This window comes from Mobula hypostoma, chromosome 24 (genome assembly GCF_963921235.1).
Source record: "Mobula hypostoma chromosome 24, sMobHyp1.1, whole genome shotgun sequence".
Lineage (NCBI taxonomy): Eukaryota > Metazoa > Chordata > Chondrichthyes > Myliobatiformes > Myliobatidae > Mobula > Mobula hypostoma.
This window is the reverse complement of record NC_086120.1, coordinates 41,925,414-41,943,351: the sequence shown is the minus strand read 5'-3', so window position 1 is coordinate 41,943,351 and position 17,938 is coordinate 41,925,414. Positions and strand designations below refer to the sequence as shown.

At 42.4% G+C, this 17,938-nt stretch overlaps 1 protein-coding gene and 1 long non-coding RNA gene across 4 annotated transcripts in view; one reads left to right on the top strand and one right to left on the bottom strand.

Moving 5' to 3' along the window:
* Positions 1 to 7,306, bottom strand: part of LOC134337415 (protein strawberry notch homolog 2-like) — a 186,344-nt gene extending 179,038 nt beyond the window's left edge. For 2 of the 3 annotated variants that reach the window (XM_063032390.1, XM_063032393.1), the window contains exon 1: positions 7,210 to 7,306. The gene's annotated coding sequence lies outside the window, so the exon portion shown is untranslated. Of the gene's footprint in view, positions 1 to 7,021 lie in introns of all 3 variants that reach the window. The other variant, XM_063032391.1, reaches the window with a different exon arrangement.
* Positions 5,643 to 17,938, top strand: part of LOC134337416 (uncharacterized) — a 33,914-nt gene continuing 21,618 nt past the window's right edge. The window contains exons 1-2 of the long non-coding RNA XR_010015985.1: positions 5,643 to 6,258; positions 7,205 to 7,253. This is a non-coding gene — a long non-coding RNA (uncharacterized LOC134337416). The remainder of the gene's footprint in view (positions 6,259 to 7,204; positions 7,254 to 17,938) is intronic.

Here is a 17,938-nt window from a genome sequence, read left to right as displayed (position 1 = left end):
ACAAGCTCATGCTCGGCTGCTAAATTCACTTTGGTTGAACAACTTACTTACACTCATTGTGACTGTTGCCTGTAGTATCCATTCCCAAAGAATAAATATACATTTAAACAATTTAGAATGTCTTTGCTGACTGTGCATCAATAAGAAACATCAGCATCTTGATAAGCTAATTCTTACTCATTGCGAAAGATACATGTCAACATAGTAAAATGTTAAATAAGGGTGCCACAGTAATGCAACACTATTCCAGCTCGGGGTGTCGGAGTTCTGAGTTCAATTCCTGCCCCATCTGTAAGGAGTCTCTGTATGTCTTCCCTGTAGAACGCATGGGTTTTCTCCAGGTGCTCTGGTTTCCTCCCACAGTCCAAAGACATACCAAGTAGGTTAATTCACTATTGTAATTTGTCCTATGATTACTACTACTACATCGACTCAGGCCTAGGGGGCCAGCGTCGGGCACGATGACGGACTCTCCACTTCTCCCTCTCCCTCATCAGTGTGTTCAGTTCATCTACATTAGCCGCGCTGCTGTCTTCTAGGAGTGTGTTGACCACAGTCTTGGGAGGGCGCCCAGGGTTCATCCTCCCATGCTTGGGCTCCCATATGATGACTAGGCTGGCAGGTAGCTCGGGGTGGCATAGACAGTGCCCCACTAGTTGCAGTCTTCTCACCTCGATTTTAGTGGAGAGCATCGGTAGGTTGTTATAGAGCTCAACGTTTGTCATGTGCTGTTGCCAACTCACGTCAAGAGCCATCCGGAGCATTCGTGTATAGCAACCATCTAGAGACTTTTGCATCGTCTTGGTGAGTGTCCACGTCTTGCATCCGTACGTGACAATGGACCATGATAACCATGAGAATAACCATGATTAGGTTTGGGTTAAAAATCGGGGTTGGTGGGTGGGGGGGGGTGCGGCTCGAAGGGCTGGAAGGGCCTTCTCTGCACTGTAACACTAAATAAAGACTTGAAGATCAAATTTATCGCATGTACAAAATATACAGTGGAATGCATTGTTAGCATCAGCAACCAACAGTCCAAATTTATGCTGGGGGCAATCGACAAATGTTGCCATGCTTCCAGCAACAACGCAACCTAATCGGTACATCTTTGGAACGTGGAAGGAAACCGGAGCAGCCAGAGTAAACCAACACGGTCACAGGGAGAATGTACAAACTACTTACAGACAGCAGTGGGAATTGAACCCAGATTGCTGGTGCCCTCATAACATTATAGAAACTGCCATGCCACAATGCCAATCTTACTTCAAATATTAATATAATTCTTCATGGTAATTTTTCCAAACCTGCTAACCATGCCACTAATTCTATTAGGTTCAAAAGAAACAGCAATTTAAGTGCAGACATTTAAGTTATTTGCTTCCTTTTTGTTTAAATATTGACAATCAAATCTACTTTGTGCTTTCACTTCCAAATTGAACTAGAGTTGGACAATAGAATGAGTAATCGTGTGTGGCTAGCACAACACTTTACAGTATAGGCAGAAGGACTGATTCTATGCTGTATTGCCCTAAATAAATTTAACAGTAACATTGTAGTTATGCATGAAAATGCTGGAAAAAATGGCTGGATGAATTAGATGTCAAATTACTATACTAACACAAAACTACACAAAGATGCAATTACTGATGTTTTCAAGAATCCTTTAGTCTGCAAACTCATCGCCCCTTATTACACACTCACCACTATCTACCTGCCTTTTTAAATTTATTGCCAAATTAACAAACTTAATATTTCTTGCAAACTTGAACACACACACACTTAGATCATTTACAGAGATTAAACTACTCAGCTCCTTGTTCACATTTCAAGTCTTTTATTTGACTTCATAAACTTCAATATTTAAACACCTGCTTTCAACTAAATGCAGGATTCACAGCAGCACCACAAACAACTGCTTTAAAATTGCCTCCTTTCACCTCTGGGGCAGATATTTAAATGCAAGACAAACAAGGCAGAATAAACTGAATGACTACTATGAGTGATGAAACTTTAATCAGTGCATGCTCCTGCTGCATGAAAATGTTGTCATTAAACATTGATAGCTGGAACCATGGAAGATTGTACAAGTTGTCTTCTTTCCCACTCTCTGCACTCCCTCCCTCCCTCCACCCTGACCACTTCCCACATTTGTGAGAGTACGGCTTTCTCAAAGACTCTCGTCCCCCAGAGGTGGTTAAGGAATCAAAATCCATTCCAATCCTTGAAGTCTGCAATCAAGGCAGGTGATGTAGCACATTGCTAACATAGTTGGAGCTTTCTTGGAAATTAAGACATTTGTTTGTAATCAAGATGACAAAGATTGCAGCATTCCACGATTTTGTCCCAGCTTCTTCGGGAATCCAACAAGCAAAATACAAAAATAAGCTATAACTTTGTTACTCTCTAGAAGTGAATGCAGAGTAATCTTCCCCTTACACCTTGCAAATATAGACCACCTTCAGAAGATCTATCCAGTCCATTCTTCCCTCTCTGCACCCCCATCCTATTACCTACTCTAAAAAGTACAAGTCTGCCTTATCTACAGGACTCCATTCCAGACTGAAGCATACAGTTGAGGATGGTGTTGTAACATGGTACTGTTACCAGAGGTGAGAACTGGCAAAACGTAAAAATCATACCTATCTTCATAGTCATAATAGCAAGTGGGTATTTTAACCAATTTTAATCAGAAAATGTTCTTTTCAGCTTTAAAGTAAATGGCACAATACAGGAGAAAAGCAACTACAATCTACAACCATGTAACTGATATTTTCCATCTTAAACATGACTTCCAATTTATATCAATTTAATACATGGGGCTAAAATGCTTAGGTCAGTCATCTCCAATCCACATCATAGATTTGTGGACTTTCGACACTATCAGTTTCACAATTCTTCTATACAAAATAAAAATCTTCCCTATTTGTTTCAATGATTGGTGGCATTCAACCTGGTAATTATGATCACGGTGATGTCATGGTTAGTGCTACGATTTAAAGTAGCAGTGATCCGGGTTCAATTCCCACTGCTTCTGTAGGAAGTTTATACATTTTCCTCACATCCTGGTGCTCCGGGTTTCTCCTATAGTCCAAAGATGTACCGGCTGGTAGACTAATTGGTCATTGTAAATTGGTCCTGTAATTAGGCTAGGGTTAAATCAGGGGCTTCTAGCCAGCGTGGCTTGAAGGGCCAGAACAGCCTGTTCCATGCTGTATCTCAATAAATAAAAAATGAATATAATAAATATAAAGGCAGGCAAATTCTGTTAACTGAATAAATACTAATTCAGATATTAATACACAGTACTGTGCTAAAATCTTGGGCACAAAGGTTGCCTAAGACCTTTGCACAATACCGCATTATGAATATGGAATTTGTATATCTGACAGGAGCAAAGGATGTTGAAAATTGCGAGGGTGGAGCACCGTGGGAGGGGCTTAGGACTAATGGCAGAGAAGTGCCAGAGCATATGCAGACATACCCAAACCTGAGATATCAGGCAAGGTTATTTGATTCCAAACAATTGGCTTATTGATCATTACAGAATGTTTTTCTGGTGGCTCCTGCTCCCTCCCCTCTCCCTTCTTCTTTTCCCAACCATGATTCCCCTCTCCTTGCCCCCTTCCCCCTCTCAGTCCACAATGGAGACCCATATCAGAATCAAGTTTATCATCACCGACATACGTCATGATATTTGTTTTTTTTAACAGCAATATCTAAAGTTACTACAGTACTGTTGAAAAGTCTTGAGCATCCTAGCTATATATATGTCTGTAAGACTTTAGCACAGATTATACAGTACTGTGCAAAAGAGGTAACATTCAAGACAGGGACACAGTGAGGAGGAAGGGTGGAAATAACCCACCAGTTAAATATACAGCCTTGAAAACTGCTGGAAGCATCCAAGGGTCAGAAATTCCTGGCTTGATTTTAATTTTAAGTTTAAAACTTTAGAGAGGGGTAAAAAGTGTTATACAGCATAGACTTGTCAATAAGCTGACGTTGACATTTTCCAGACATAGTGACCAAGATAAAGAATATATAATGATCCTTTTCAGAATCCATTAAGATTCTTACGGCAAAGGCAGTATGGAGGCTACCAAGTAACTATCGGGTTTTTTTTGAAAAAACTACCTACTTTGTCCCACTCTCCTGTCCTTGCCAAAGCTCTATAGAAGTAGACCAGAGCTTTAATTGTAAACTAGCGGGAGTGATCTCAGTGCTTCAAGCAAGACCAAAATTTTAGCTCAAGATAAAAGATGCCAGGAGGAATTAGCTGATGAGAAATTAGTGGTTCTGTTAGTTCAATATATTGTGATGAAGTTATTTACAGGAGTTGTCCAAATAGTATTTACTGAGTGGCAGCACAGTAATGTAGTGCTCAGCACAATGCTTTATTGTACCAGTGACCTGGGTTCAATTCCAGCCACTGTCTGTAAGAAGACTGCACGTTCTATGTGACCATGTGGGTTCCCTCCGGGTGCTCCAGTTTCCTCCCACAGTCCAAAGACAGCTGGTTGGTAGGTTAATTGGTCATTGTAAACTGTCCTGTGATCAGGCTAGTATTAAATCAGGGGCTGCAGCTGGCGTGGCTCGAAGGATCTACTCCATGCTGAATGTTAATAAATACATAAGTAACAAACGTTGATCTTAGTAGACTTTTAAAAGCTCAGACTATTCAAGATTACATAGTCCTACCAGATGATTTATTTACGCAGCAATATGCACTGCACTTGATGTACATTCCAAATCCAAAATCTTACACTACAGACACAAGCTACCTCATGAAAGACAAATATCATGCCTATAGTCCCAGATTCATTTCTTCAAAAAATCACTATAAGATTAAGCTCCTGATTAAATTATTCAGCACTTTTCAATAAATTCTACATTTACACCAATCAAAACAAGAGAAAATCTACAGATGCTGGAAATCCATGCAACACACACAAAATGCTGGAGGAACTCAGCAGGCCAGGCAGCATCCATGGAAAAGAGTTTCAGGCCGAGACCCTATTGACAAGGCTACACTACAACACTACTTTTTCCTTCTGAAGTCTTTAATTTAAAATTAAAATCAAGCCAGGAAATTGTGACCCTTGGATGCCTCCAGCAATTTTCAAGGCCATTTACTTAACTGGTGGGTTGTTCCCACCCTTCCTCCTCACTGTGCTCCTGTCTTGAATGTTACCTCTTTAGCAAAGATTATACAGTACTGTGCTAAAGTCTTAGAGACATATATATAGCTAGGACTTCTCAACAGTGCTGTAGTAACTGTATTGCTGCAAAAAAACCCCACAAATGTCATGACACATGTGAGTGATGATAAATCTGATATGGGTCTCCACTGTGGACTGAGTGTGGGCAAGGGGGCAGGGAGAGGGAAATCATGGTTGGGAAAAGAGGAAGGGAGAGGGGAGGGAGCAGGAACCACCAGAGAGTCATTCTGTAATGATCAATAAACCAATTGTTTGGAATCAAATAACCTTGCCAGGTGTCTCAGGGCTGAGCATGTCTGCACCTGTGCCATCCCACACCCTGACACCTCTTCTCTGCCACCTATCCTGAACCCTTCTCGCAGCACTTCACCTTCGCAATTTCCAACATCCTTTGCTTCTGTTATACAAACTTTCTTTTCACTCCACAGTCTATAATGCAGTATTGTTCAAAAGTCCTAGCTGTATTTATGTGCCTAAGACTTTTGCACTGCATTAATATCTGAATTAGTATTTATCCAGTTAACAAAATTTGCCTACCTTGATATTCATTTTTTTTTATTTGCGATACAGCGTGGAAGACCCTTCTTGACGGTCTTGGGGGAGGGTCTCGGCCAGAAACATCGACTGCACTCTTTATCATAGATGCTCCCTGGCCTGCTGAGTTTCTCCAACATTGTGTGTGTGTGTTGCCTACATTTACACCAACTCAATCTTAGCATGTTACGGGAACTGAAAAAGCTTGTCTTCACAAGATTTCCCTAATTGGCTAAATCGTGGAATCTAGAGTAGACAGCGGCGACTTAAAAGCCTTGCGGTAGTTCAACGGGGGTCAGCTGACACATACAATCTGATTTCCTTAAGGAACATTGCACGTCCAGCACAAACAAGTCGGATGCGCCTTCTTCCGAAGACACAAAATTAACTAGTTTCATTTCAAAGGCGTTTCGGCGGGGTGGGAAAATAATGAAAATAGTGAGAGCACACCGTTTACAGTTTGCAGGACGAGGCGCCTGAAGGATTATACAACGCCGATATACAGGTACAAAAAAATGCAAATAAAATGGTTTAACTAACACCGGTAGCTAGTCATCCAAAATACCAACTGCACTGAGTGGCTATTTCGTAACAGAAAAAGGGCCAGACGGCACAGCACACCCAACAAGTCCTTCGCCGCAGTCTGAATCAGATTATTTAGGCGAAAGAAGTGAACACAAACTGTCTCAATAGGAAGACGCCGCGACTTCCATGTTAACCCAGAATCGCTCCCACCCAACGGAGCCGATATTAAGCGGAAATTAAACTACAACTAAAAGCAATCAAGGGCAGGGTGTCCGTAATACTTCAATCTCTCACCCTTTCACTCGATCACATTATTGTCGAGTTTAACAACTAGCAGACGTTAACTAAATCGCCGAAGTATTTACTAAGCTGACTTTTGCTTGAAATACGTCTCAGCTTTAATAAAAGCTTGATTACAGCGGCACTTAAAAAAATAAAATAACACAAGAGGTCTACCAATCACTTTCTAGCAGTTCCTCTGCGAGAAAGAGAATGTCAAATCATCTTGATGAGATCACTTACCTAAACTATTGACAAGAGCTGATTTTAGCTCCGAATCATTCAATTTGGTGTGCCGGGGGAGGGGGAAGAAACTTTCTCAAAATAGTTTTTTTCCCCCAGACTGTGGGTGAGCTAATCCAAGTTTAGGCAAGGGGAGGGAGGGGGTGGAAGAAAAAGTTTAACGCGACTCCAAAATAGTTTCGTAGCATTCTAACCCCGACTCCAAACACAAAGGCTTTCACCTTAACTTTCTGTTTCCCGTCCTTTGGGGCTGTTAGCTGCCGGGAGGCGGAGGGCTCGAACGTAACCAGAGGCCTACCACAGCCCGGGGCTCGAGTGACGGGGATGCCGGTTTCGGTGGCGACGGCGGCTGTCGCTCCCTTCCACCTCCCCGCCGCTAACTGCTTTTCATTTTATTCCCAAAGCTGACCTGTCCGTGGAGTAAAGGAGAATCCGACAGGTTTAATCCTTAAGGTGAGCGATGTTTGCGTCCCGGCGGCGGCCTCCCTGCACTTCCTGCACGCGCCGCTTCCTCCCGTGACGTCATGCTCGGGGGAAGGCCAGCCCTGGGACGCCGAGAGCACCGCAGCACCCCAGCACCCCGCTCCGTCCCTCGCCCTCCGCCGGCACTCTTGCCCTGTCCCTCCGTTAAAAAAACGTTTGCAAACCGGGCGGCACGCGTGACTTTTAAAGCACAGGTCGCAAAAAGGGTGCGAGATAAGCCCAGAGTGAAACACACACGCACAATGCTGGAGGAACTCAGCAGGTCGGGCAGCATTTCCAACTGGAGTCCTTTCACCAAATATGATGAAGGGCCTCGGCCCCAATCATTGACTGTTTATTCCCCTCCATAGCTCCTGTGGGGTGGTGGGGTGGAGATATGCCTCCACCAAAGAATGTATAAGGTCCTCCTTCCCTCTGCGAGGTTGTAGATCACCCTGGGGCAACGTGTACCACCTGCTTAGCGCATCATCGGGCTCACGTGAAGCCATGGGAGCAGGCGGTGGATGGTCTTGCGAGCAGCTGATGCACATCACAAGTCCAGGTTAGGCCACCACTAACGCCAGACAATCTCTGAAGCGTATCGATAATGGCTAGGGTCACTGGTCTTGCAAAGACAGTAATATTGGAAGCACTGATATTACCTTAATGCATTAACAATTTTATGCATTGAATAATTGTTAAAATATTTTAAAATTGAACAGCACTCTTTCCAAATAAATAGGCTACACGGTGTTCCTGTCTTACTTCCAATGACATCTGTTATATACAGACCCCCAAACCCCCTAAGGATGTGGTCTACAAATTATAACAGGAGATAGAAAATACATGCCAAAAGGGCAGCAATGTTACAATAGTCATGGAGGATTTCAATATGCAGGTAGAATCAGGTTGGTGCTGGATCCCAAGAGGGGTTGTTTCTAGAATGCCTATGAGATAATTTTTTAGAGCAGCTGGTGGCTGAGCCCAGGAGGAGATCAGCTATTCTGGATTGGGTGTTCTGCAATGAATTGGAATTGATTAAGAGCTCAAGTTAAAAGAACCCTTAGGGGCAAGTGATCATAATATGATCAAATTCACCCTGAACTTTAAGAAGGAGAAGCTAAAGTCAGATTTATCAGTACTACAGTGGAGTAAAGGGAATTACAAAGGCATGAAAGGGGAGTTGGCCAAAATTGATTGGAAAAGAACACTGGTAGGGATGAGAGCAGAACAGCAATGGCTGGAATTTCTGGAAGCAATTTGAAAGACCACGAGAAGTCAACATGTTGCCAATGTAAGAGCCAAAGAGAGAGCATATGGTAGAGCAAAACTAGTGGGGAGTTAGAGGTTTGGGAAGCTTTCAACTACTATCAGAAGGCAATTAAAAAAGTCAATAAGAAGGTAAAGATGGAATGCAAAAGTAAGCTAGCCAATAATATTAACGAGGATACGAAAAGTTTTTTCAGATACATAAAGTGTAAAAGAGAGGCGAGAGTGGATATCAGACTGATGGAAAACAATGCTGGAGAGATAGTAATGGGGGACAATGAAATGGCAGAAAAACTAAATGAGTATTTTGCATCAGTCTTCACTGTGGATGACACTAGCGGAATTGTGAAGGTTCCAGCAGTCAGGGGTCATGAAGTGTGTAAGGTTACCATAACTAGAGAGAAGGTTTTTGGGAAACTGAAAGTTCTGAAGGTAGATAAGTCATCTAGAACAGATGGTGTATCCCTCAGGGGCCTGAAAGAAGTGGCTGAAGAGACTGTGGAGGCATTAGTAATGATCTTTCAAAAATCACCAGATTCTGGAATGGTGCCAGAAGACTGGTAAATTGCAAATGTCACTCCACTCTTCAAGAAGGGAGAGAAGCAGAAAAAAGGAATTTATAGGCCAGTCAGTCTGACCTCAGAGGTTGGGAAGATGGTGGAGTCTATTGTTAAGGATGTGATTTTGGGGTACTTGGAGGCACATGATAAAGTAAGTCATAGTCAGCATGGTTTCCTCAAGGGAAAATCTTTCTTGACAAATCTGTTGGAATTCTTTGAAGAAATAACAGGGAGGATAGACAATGGAGAATTGGTTGATGAGTACTTGGATTTTTGGAAGGCCTTTGACAAGGTACCACACATGAGGTTGCTTAATAAGCTACAAGCCCATGATATCACAGGGAAGACTCTAGCATGGATAAAGCTGTGGCCAATTGGCAGGAGGCAAAGAGTGGGAATAAACTGAGCCTTTTCTGGTGGGCTGCCGGTGACTAGTGGTGTTCCTCAGGGGTCTGTGTTGGAACTGATTCTTTTTACGTTATATGTCAATGATTTGGACGATGCAATTGATAGCTTTGTTGCAAAGTTTGCAGACAAAATGAAGATAGGTGGAGGGGCAGGTAGTTTTGAGGAAGTAGAAAGGCTACAGAAGGACTTAGATTAGAAGAATGGGCGCAGAAGTGGCAGATATATGCAGTATTGGGAAATGTACGGTCATGCATTTTGGTAGAAGAAATGAAAGGGTTGACTATGTTCTAAACAGAGAGAAAATACAAAAATCTGAGCACGGGGACATGGGAGTCCTTGTGCAGGATTGCTTAAAGGTTAATTTGCAGGTTGAGTTGGAGGTGAGGAAGGCAAATGTGACATTAGCATTCATTTCAAGTAGACTAGAATATAAAGCAAGGATGTTATGTTAAGACTTTATAAAGCACTAGTGAGGCCTCATTTGGAGTATTTTGAAAGGATGTGCTGAAACCGAAGAGGAATCAAAGGAGGTTCAGGAAAATGATTTCAGGTTTGGAAAGACTTCTCATATGAAGAGCGTCTGATGGCTCTGGGCCTGTATTCACTGGAATTCAGAAGAATGAGTGGTGACCTCATTGAGACCTATCGAATGGTGAAAGGCCTTGATAGAGTGGATGTGGAGAGGATGTTTCCTATGGTGGGAGAGTCTAAGACCAGAGAACATAGGCTCAGAATAGAGGGTTGTCTTTTAGAATGGATATTAGGAGGAATTTATTTAGCCAGAGAGTGCTGAATCTGTGGAATTCCTTGCCACAGGCAGTTGTGGAGGCCAAGTCTTTATGTATATTTAAGGCAGCGGTTGATAGGTTCTTGATTGGTCAAAGCATGAAGTGATACAGGGAGAAGGCAGGAGGTTGGGTCTGGGAGGGAAAATGTATCAGGCCATGATAAAATGGTGGAGCAGACTTGAAGAGCCAAATGGCCTAATTCTGCTCCTATGTCTTATGATCTTATGGTTATTTGCTTGATTCCATATCTTGTCACATGAACAAAGTCACCAGAGAAAAGAAGCTGGTAGATATGAAGCAATCTCTTTATTCCACAAAATGAGACACAGCAGGCATCACATTGAGACCCTTTCAGAGGTAAAGGCCTGCTCGAGCCAACACTACAGGACATTTTATATGCTAAAGATCAAAGGACAACTCTATATTTACAAGGTATTGTATCTACAATGCTTTCTTTTAACCACACAAAACTCTCACACACCCTTCTTTGCTCCCACACTCCAGACAATGTTAACCTGCATTGTCTGGTCCTTCAATCAACTGCTGTTTTCACAGCTCTAGGATCCTATTGTTCAGAGTTGCATTTTAAATTTAATCTACAGTCCATATTTAGATCTGTAGATTGGTGGCTGAAGTTAGTTACTGAAGTCATTTGCTTTATATCCTAACCCCAAAATGCCCTAACACTATAATCTAGCAATTTAGTTGTTGATGTCTTACATTGTCCATAAGTTCCTTCTATTTATTAATATTTATGCCTGCTGGTTTAAGTTCTTGGAAAAGATAATAAAAGTTTGCTGTTGCGGAAAACTTCAATTTCATAGGAGATTATTCAACTCTATATTTAGAAACTTCAGCTGATGGAATCAGAGATCAGCTTCTTGCTGGAAAATTAAATGTTGATACTTATAGATATTTAAAGTACAAAATATACATTTTAATATACTTTGTTGGAATAGACCTGGCTATCATATCAGAAAGAGGGTGCAAAATAGTGTTTTGGACCCCATAAAAAAAGGGTTCCCAACTTGGGGTCTGCGGACCCCTTGCTTAATGGTATTAGTAAATGGCATAAAAAGTTTGGGAGTTCCTGATATGAAAGAATTAGAGGTGCCATTTAATAACTGAAATGAGTCTGATGGCATGTTCACACTTACAATGTGAATTGTGCCACGTTCTGTTTTACTGAACATGAGAAGGCTTGCACACTGTGTCCGGCAGAAGTGTACCGAGCATGCAGATCTTGATGACATTTCAGAATCAGAATCAGATTTAATAACACTGACATATGTCATGAAATTGTTGTTTTGCAGCAACAGTACATTGCAATACACGAAAATACTATAAATTACAGATGATTAAATTAAATAATTAGCGCAAAAAGAGAGCAAGATAGTGAGATCACGTTCACAGTTGGTTCAGTATCTTTAGCATTTAATGGACATTTAACATGTAGTGCTGGTATTTTTTCAAACCTGCAGTGCAATTTTAGAGGAACTCAGCAGGTCAGGCAGCCTCTGTGGAGGAGTATAAACATTCGATGTTTCGAGCCGAGGCTCTTTATCAGGCTGACATCTATTTATTTTTAATGTCACTTCACTGCAGACTTCTTTACCGACCTGTCTGAATGTGTTGTCATTTTTGGAGACTGCACCCCAGGATCTCTCTTCATATTATTGCCTCTAATAAACCCCGACCCTTTACTGTTTCTATTCCTCTTGTATTTGACCTCCTAAAATGCATCATTTCACACTTGTCCTGATTAAGCTCAATCTGCCATTTCTCCACCCAAATTTTCAACTATACCTTTTGACGATCTTCCTACATTGGAAGAAATAATCCACAACTCCACCAATTTTCGTGACATCTGTAAACTTCCCAAAATTTAGATCATTTACATTTTCATCCAAATTTTTATATATAGTACAAACAGCAGAGGTCCCAACATTGATCTTTGACTGACCTTGTCATATGTTTTTCTAAGGTGGATAGCAGCTGCTGTCCTACCCCTCATGAGTCATCTTTCCCAAATGTGAGTAAACTCCAATTTTCTCCAATAATTTCCCAATTACAGACATAAGACAATCATTGACTACCTGAATATCTCTGTTGCCCTTCTTAAACAAAGGAACAACAGTGGCTCTTCTCCAGTCCACTGAGACCTCATGTTTGGCTAAAAAGACAATGCACAGATCTCTGGATTGTGGCATCAGCAATCTCCTTCAATGTCTCACAGTACCATGGGTAGATTCCATTACATTGGGGACTTATCCATCTAAATATTTTTAGTTGTCTTCTTGATATCAACAAAATCCTAAAATATCAACACATCCCTCCCTGATTTTGCCATCATCCATGTCCTTCTCCTTGGTACGCATTAAGAACCTCGCCCATCTCTTCTGAACTCTAATCCCCTCCTTTATCCTTGAGTGTACCTACCCTTGCCCTGGCTACTGTCTTGCTTCTAATATACTGTAGGTACAAAATGGCTTGTGATTATCCTTAATTGTACTTGTTATTGTTTTGCAAACTCAAAATAATGTTTTGATCTCTCCTCTCCATACTCTTGGGATTTTATTTGATTTGATTTCAAGATGAACTTGTTCCTAAAGTTAATCCTGGTGAAATGCAAGCTATTATTTTCAATTAATCATGTAAATATATAGGAACTGATATCAGGACTGAGTTTTGGAAATGACCATTTATATTCATACAGACTGGATGCTGAGTCATGTGGAAAACTTTTTTCATTTAATAATGAAAGCTTTACTGACGAATTTGACATTAGCAATTTCAGGACAGTGTTACACAGCCAGACGGGGGCTAGAAATTCCTTTGCAACATTCAATAAAAAGGTGCTGTGCTGTAGAAAATTCATGTAGCTTTAAGCAGAGCAATTGTGGGTGCATTTCATGATGGCTTAACCTCCGATGGGAAATATGACTCCTGACTTCTTGATGTAATTTTCATTTGCGTTGGTACTTTTTGGCTCAGTACAAAATTTCTGCAAATGTTGTTGAAAGTAGTACAATGTACACAATTTGTCAACAGTGCGATTTTCTACCTGTGCTGAACAAAAATGGTCGGCATTTGCTCACAGAAGAACCAAGTTGAATGAAGCTCATTTCTCTTGAAACAAAGATTTTTAAAAGACCAGCCCTCAAAATGTAGTCCTTGTCTTCAGTGAGTAGAACGACTTCCTACGATCTCGAATGAGTACTTTACTGAAGAATCAGCGGTGGAGAGGTCGGCAGCTTTAAATTCCTAGGCGTTAACATATTGGGTGACTTGTCCTGGGTCCAGCATATGTAATGCTGAGACTTTATAAGGAAGTGGTCAGACCACATATGGAGTATTGTGAGCAGTCTGAGCCCCACATCTCAGAAAGGATGTGCTGGCACTGGAGATGGTCCAGAGGAGGTTTACAAGAACCATCTCAAGAATGAAATGGATAGCGGACGAGGAGCATTTGATGGCTCTGGGTCTGTACTTGCTGGAGTTCAGAAGAGGGGAGGGAGGATCGTTATGTTTTGAAATTCCATAAACTACTCGAAAGAAAAAACGCCGGAGCTGGGATAACTTGTGTGTGCTTAGTTTCTTTTCTTTAGTGAGACGCTCACGTATGACGTTGTGGCATAATGATATGTCCCATTCATGTACTTCTTACATACAACCCATAATGAATTACATGAACAAACAAGGAATGCTTAATCGAACAATATATTTACAATATAACTCAAATATCACTGAAATATTAAATGCAGAACACTCCTGCCTGCTTAGCTATAAATTTCAACTCAATATAGAATGCATTTCAACTCAAATACTGTATGTAACACATTGCTCGCTAGTCATATATATATATGGGTCTCTATTGTGGACTGAGAGTGGGAAGGGAGTGTGACAAGAATACACATAGATTAAGATGTAGCTGGCCTGGGCTGGCACCAGTGGGATCAGCAGTTGGTCTGCCACCTGTCTTCAGGAGAGAGAGAGAGATAAGGAAAACAATGGAGCAGCATTTGGAGATGTTAATGAAGGAAGGAGAGCTGTCAAGATCGGCTCCCCCTTTGAACCCTGAACTGTTTGAAGTGATGGACAGGCGATACCCCAGCAGGGGGATAAAAAGGGACAGGTTCGCTAAGGCAGGACACACACACGACACCCGAGGTAACGAGACCCTGGAAGCGGTGCGCCTCTCACAAGTCGGTGGGAAGCTTTTGGACGGCTGGTCGCGGGATCAAGCCATAGACGCTCAGGGTGGAAAGGCACGATCGGTGGGAACCTGGTGTGTGTCCACCCTTGCCTGGGTGCCGGGTTCACGGCAGGGAAACGATCGTATCTGGAAACGGAGGGGTCACAGTCGGTGACCTCAGATGACATCACAAAGGGCTCGCCTGAAAGCTGACTGCGAAGGTCTGTGTGGAAGCCGTTTTGAATATTCATTCGGTTTTGCTCTCTCTCTCCTTCCCCCACACTGTCCATCTCCCACGGCAGCGATTACTCAGAACTGAACTGAACTAAATTGAACGGAACTTTGCGTCACTTTGAAACTGGTCATTTACCCCCAGACAACGATAGAGCTTGATTGATCCTGTTATCTTAATTCTGTGTACATGTATGTTTATCATTGCTGAACTGTTGCATTCATTATCCTTTTGATTAGAGTACTGTGTTGCTTGTTTCTTTGATAAAACTTTCTTAGTTCTAGTAATCCAGACTCCAACTGAGTGACCCATTTCTGCTGGTTTGACAACCCAGTTACGGGGTACGTAACAGGAGCAAGAGGAGGGGAATCATGGTTGGGAAAAGGGGAAGGGAGAGGGGAGGGAGCGAGAGACATTCTGTAATGATCAATTAACCAATTGTTTGGAATAAAATAACTTGCCTGGTGTCTGTCCTGTGTCACTTCCCACCCCTTCTCTACCCCACTTGTCTCACAGCATTCGCACGTCACTCCAACCCTGCCATATATTTGCAGGTGAGACTTGTGACTCAGGTTCTGGGGCCTCCTCTGTGGTGGTTGTCGGCGTTGACTCTGGCATGGCAGGAAGTGTTTTCGACATCTCTGCACACCTTTCCTCTCCAACAATTGACTCCGCTCTCCTCAGCTGATCAATGTGTTTCATCTCCGGATGACATCCGACACAAACTCCACTGTGTAGGAGAGTGGTCCACTTCTGTCCTTAATTTGACTGAGCTCCCACTTTTGATCACCTCTGTAGTCCCTCACAAGGACTGCTTGCCTAGAAGTGAAACGTCGAACTTCCTTGTTTGAGAAGCCTTGTCTCAGCTCTTTGTCCTGCATACTCCTTCTGAGATTGGGTTTGAGGAGATCCAAGTGTGAGTGCAAGGAACGACCTAGGAACAGCATGGCTGGTGAGTTGTTGGTTGTGAAGTGTGCTGTTTGCAAAGAGGACATTAGTGAGATTCTGACTTAGTGTTATTGTAATTGGTTCTGCTGATATTGCTATCAGTGTGTTCTTTAGACTCCGAACAAACCCTTCCACTAAGCCACTTGCAGCTGGGTGGTATGGTGCAGATGTAATATGTCTTATTCCATTCACTTTCAGTACTGACTGAAACTGTTTTGCAACAAACTGTGGTTCATTGTCATTGACATGAGGCCTTCGTTGTTCGGGGTCGCCCATGGATGTTCTCTCCTGGCTGTCTATATATGCAAACCTGGGCGGTACAATATGGAGAGCAAACTGTTGCCCATGTAGCAAACTCCCCCTTTCCATGTATCTGATGAACCCAAAGGAACAGCAGAGACCAATACAGTTTGGCACCAGCAGTGTCACAGGACTTGTCAGTCAGCATTGAACTCGATGTAGGACTGCCTTAGTGACTCCAGCTCCAGATTTTTTCCTCGGGGTTTACTCCCAAAGCCTTCCCTATGAATGGGTACAGCCGCAAGGCAGCGGAGGTTTGAGATCAGGGTTTTCCTTCTCATAGGTGAGCTGCCAACCATGGTTTATGAGCCCCATCTGCTTGAAGTGACTGGTTTTAAGGTGCTAGTAGCCCACCTTTCCCCCTTCTCCTGTCAGTAGAAACAGCTCCACTGACTTTAGAAGCTAAGCTTCACATGAAGGCCAGGAGCTGGACTTGGTAGCCAGCGGCTATTTGAGTTGCACACCATTGGGAGCATTTAATAGGCAGTGGGAGCTTGTCCCCACTACCACTCCCGGCTATAACAACCTTAAGAAACTTATCATGGACAAAGTGACTTGAAACACCATTCCTTGAGAAGAGGCTTCTCAACACATCAACAGTGTGCGAGGCTGTAGTGGAGACTGTCGGTAACCTTTCTGGCCACTTTGTAGCTGCATCCACTACTACCAAGAAATCTGTGCCCATGAATGGTCTAGCAAAATCCACATGAATCAGTTGCCAGGGCAATGTAGCCCATTCCTGAGGATGGAGAGACGCTGCTACTGGCATCTTGGGAACATGTTGGTATGCTAAACAGTACTTGGCAAGCTGCTGGATTTGCTGACCCAGCCACCAGACAAAACTTCAAATCAACTCTTTCATTTTGACCATACCTAGATGACCGGTGTGTAGCTCCTCCAACAATTTAGCTATCAGCTTGGAAGGTACAACAATACACAATCCCCACATAAGGCAACGCGCATTAAGGGTAAGTTCATCCCAGTGCTGGGAAAACTGGGATTTCTGTTGCGCGTTCCAACCATTTTGAGTTGCCATGTAGACCTGAAATGGTGTGGGGTCTTTTCTGGTTTCCCTTTGGATCTTCTCTGCCATAATAGGGAGACTTTTGATTTGCTTTAGGAGAATATTTCACGAAGAGAGTCCTCTTTTGCTAATTTTTTAGGTATTTCCTTTTCCTAGGGTAAACAGGATAACTCATCAGTATTTCCATGATTAGATGTCCTCATGATTACATGTCCTCTTGTACTTGTGTCCTCCAAGAATTAGAGCCCACCTCTGCATTGAATCTGCTGCTGTTCGTGGAACACCCTTCTGTGGATTGAAAATGGACTCAAGTGGTTGATGATCAGTAATGAGGGTAAAGTCTCTCCCATACAATACCAGTTGAAACAATTTACACCCCAGACCAGACTCAAGGCCTCTCTGTCAATCTGCAAAACTTTTCTCTGCACCAGTAAGAGAACGTGATGCAAACGTTATGGGCATTCACTTCCATCACTCATAACATGTGACACGACTGCACCCATACCATAAGGTGAGACGTCATAGGCAAGCTTCACTGGATGATTTGGATCATAATGTGAGAGTACAATGTATGTCGTCACCATTTATTTTTTGAAAGCCACCTCACACTGCTTTGTCCATTGCCATTTCTTCCAGACCTGCAATAATGAGTTCAAGTGGTAGAACACAATACTAGGATTGGCAGGAACCTGTTATTGAAATTGAGGACCACAATTGTAGCATGTCCTTTAGCCCCAGGGCATTCACCGCTGTTTGAATTTTCAGAGATCACTTTTATAAATCTTGTGCGTTAATGGTGTGACCGCAGTAATTGATGCTGGGTTTAAAAAATTCACACTTGTTGTGTTGGACTCTGAGTCCGTAATCTTTTAATCTTTTTAACATTGCCTTGAGATTTTGGAGATGTTACTTGTCATCCTTACCAGTAATAATATTATCATCCAGGTAACAC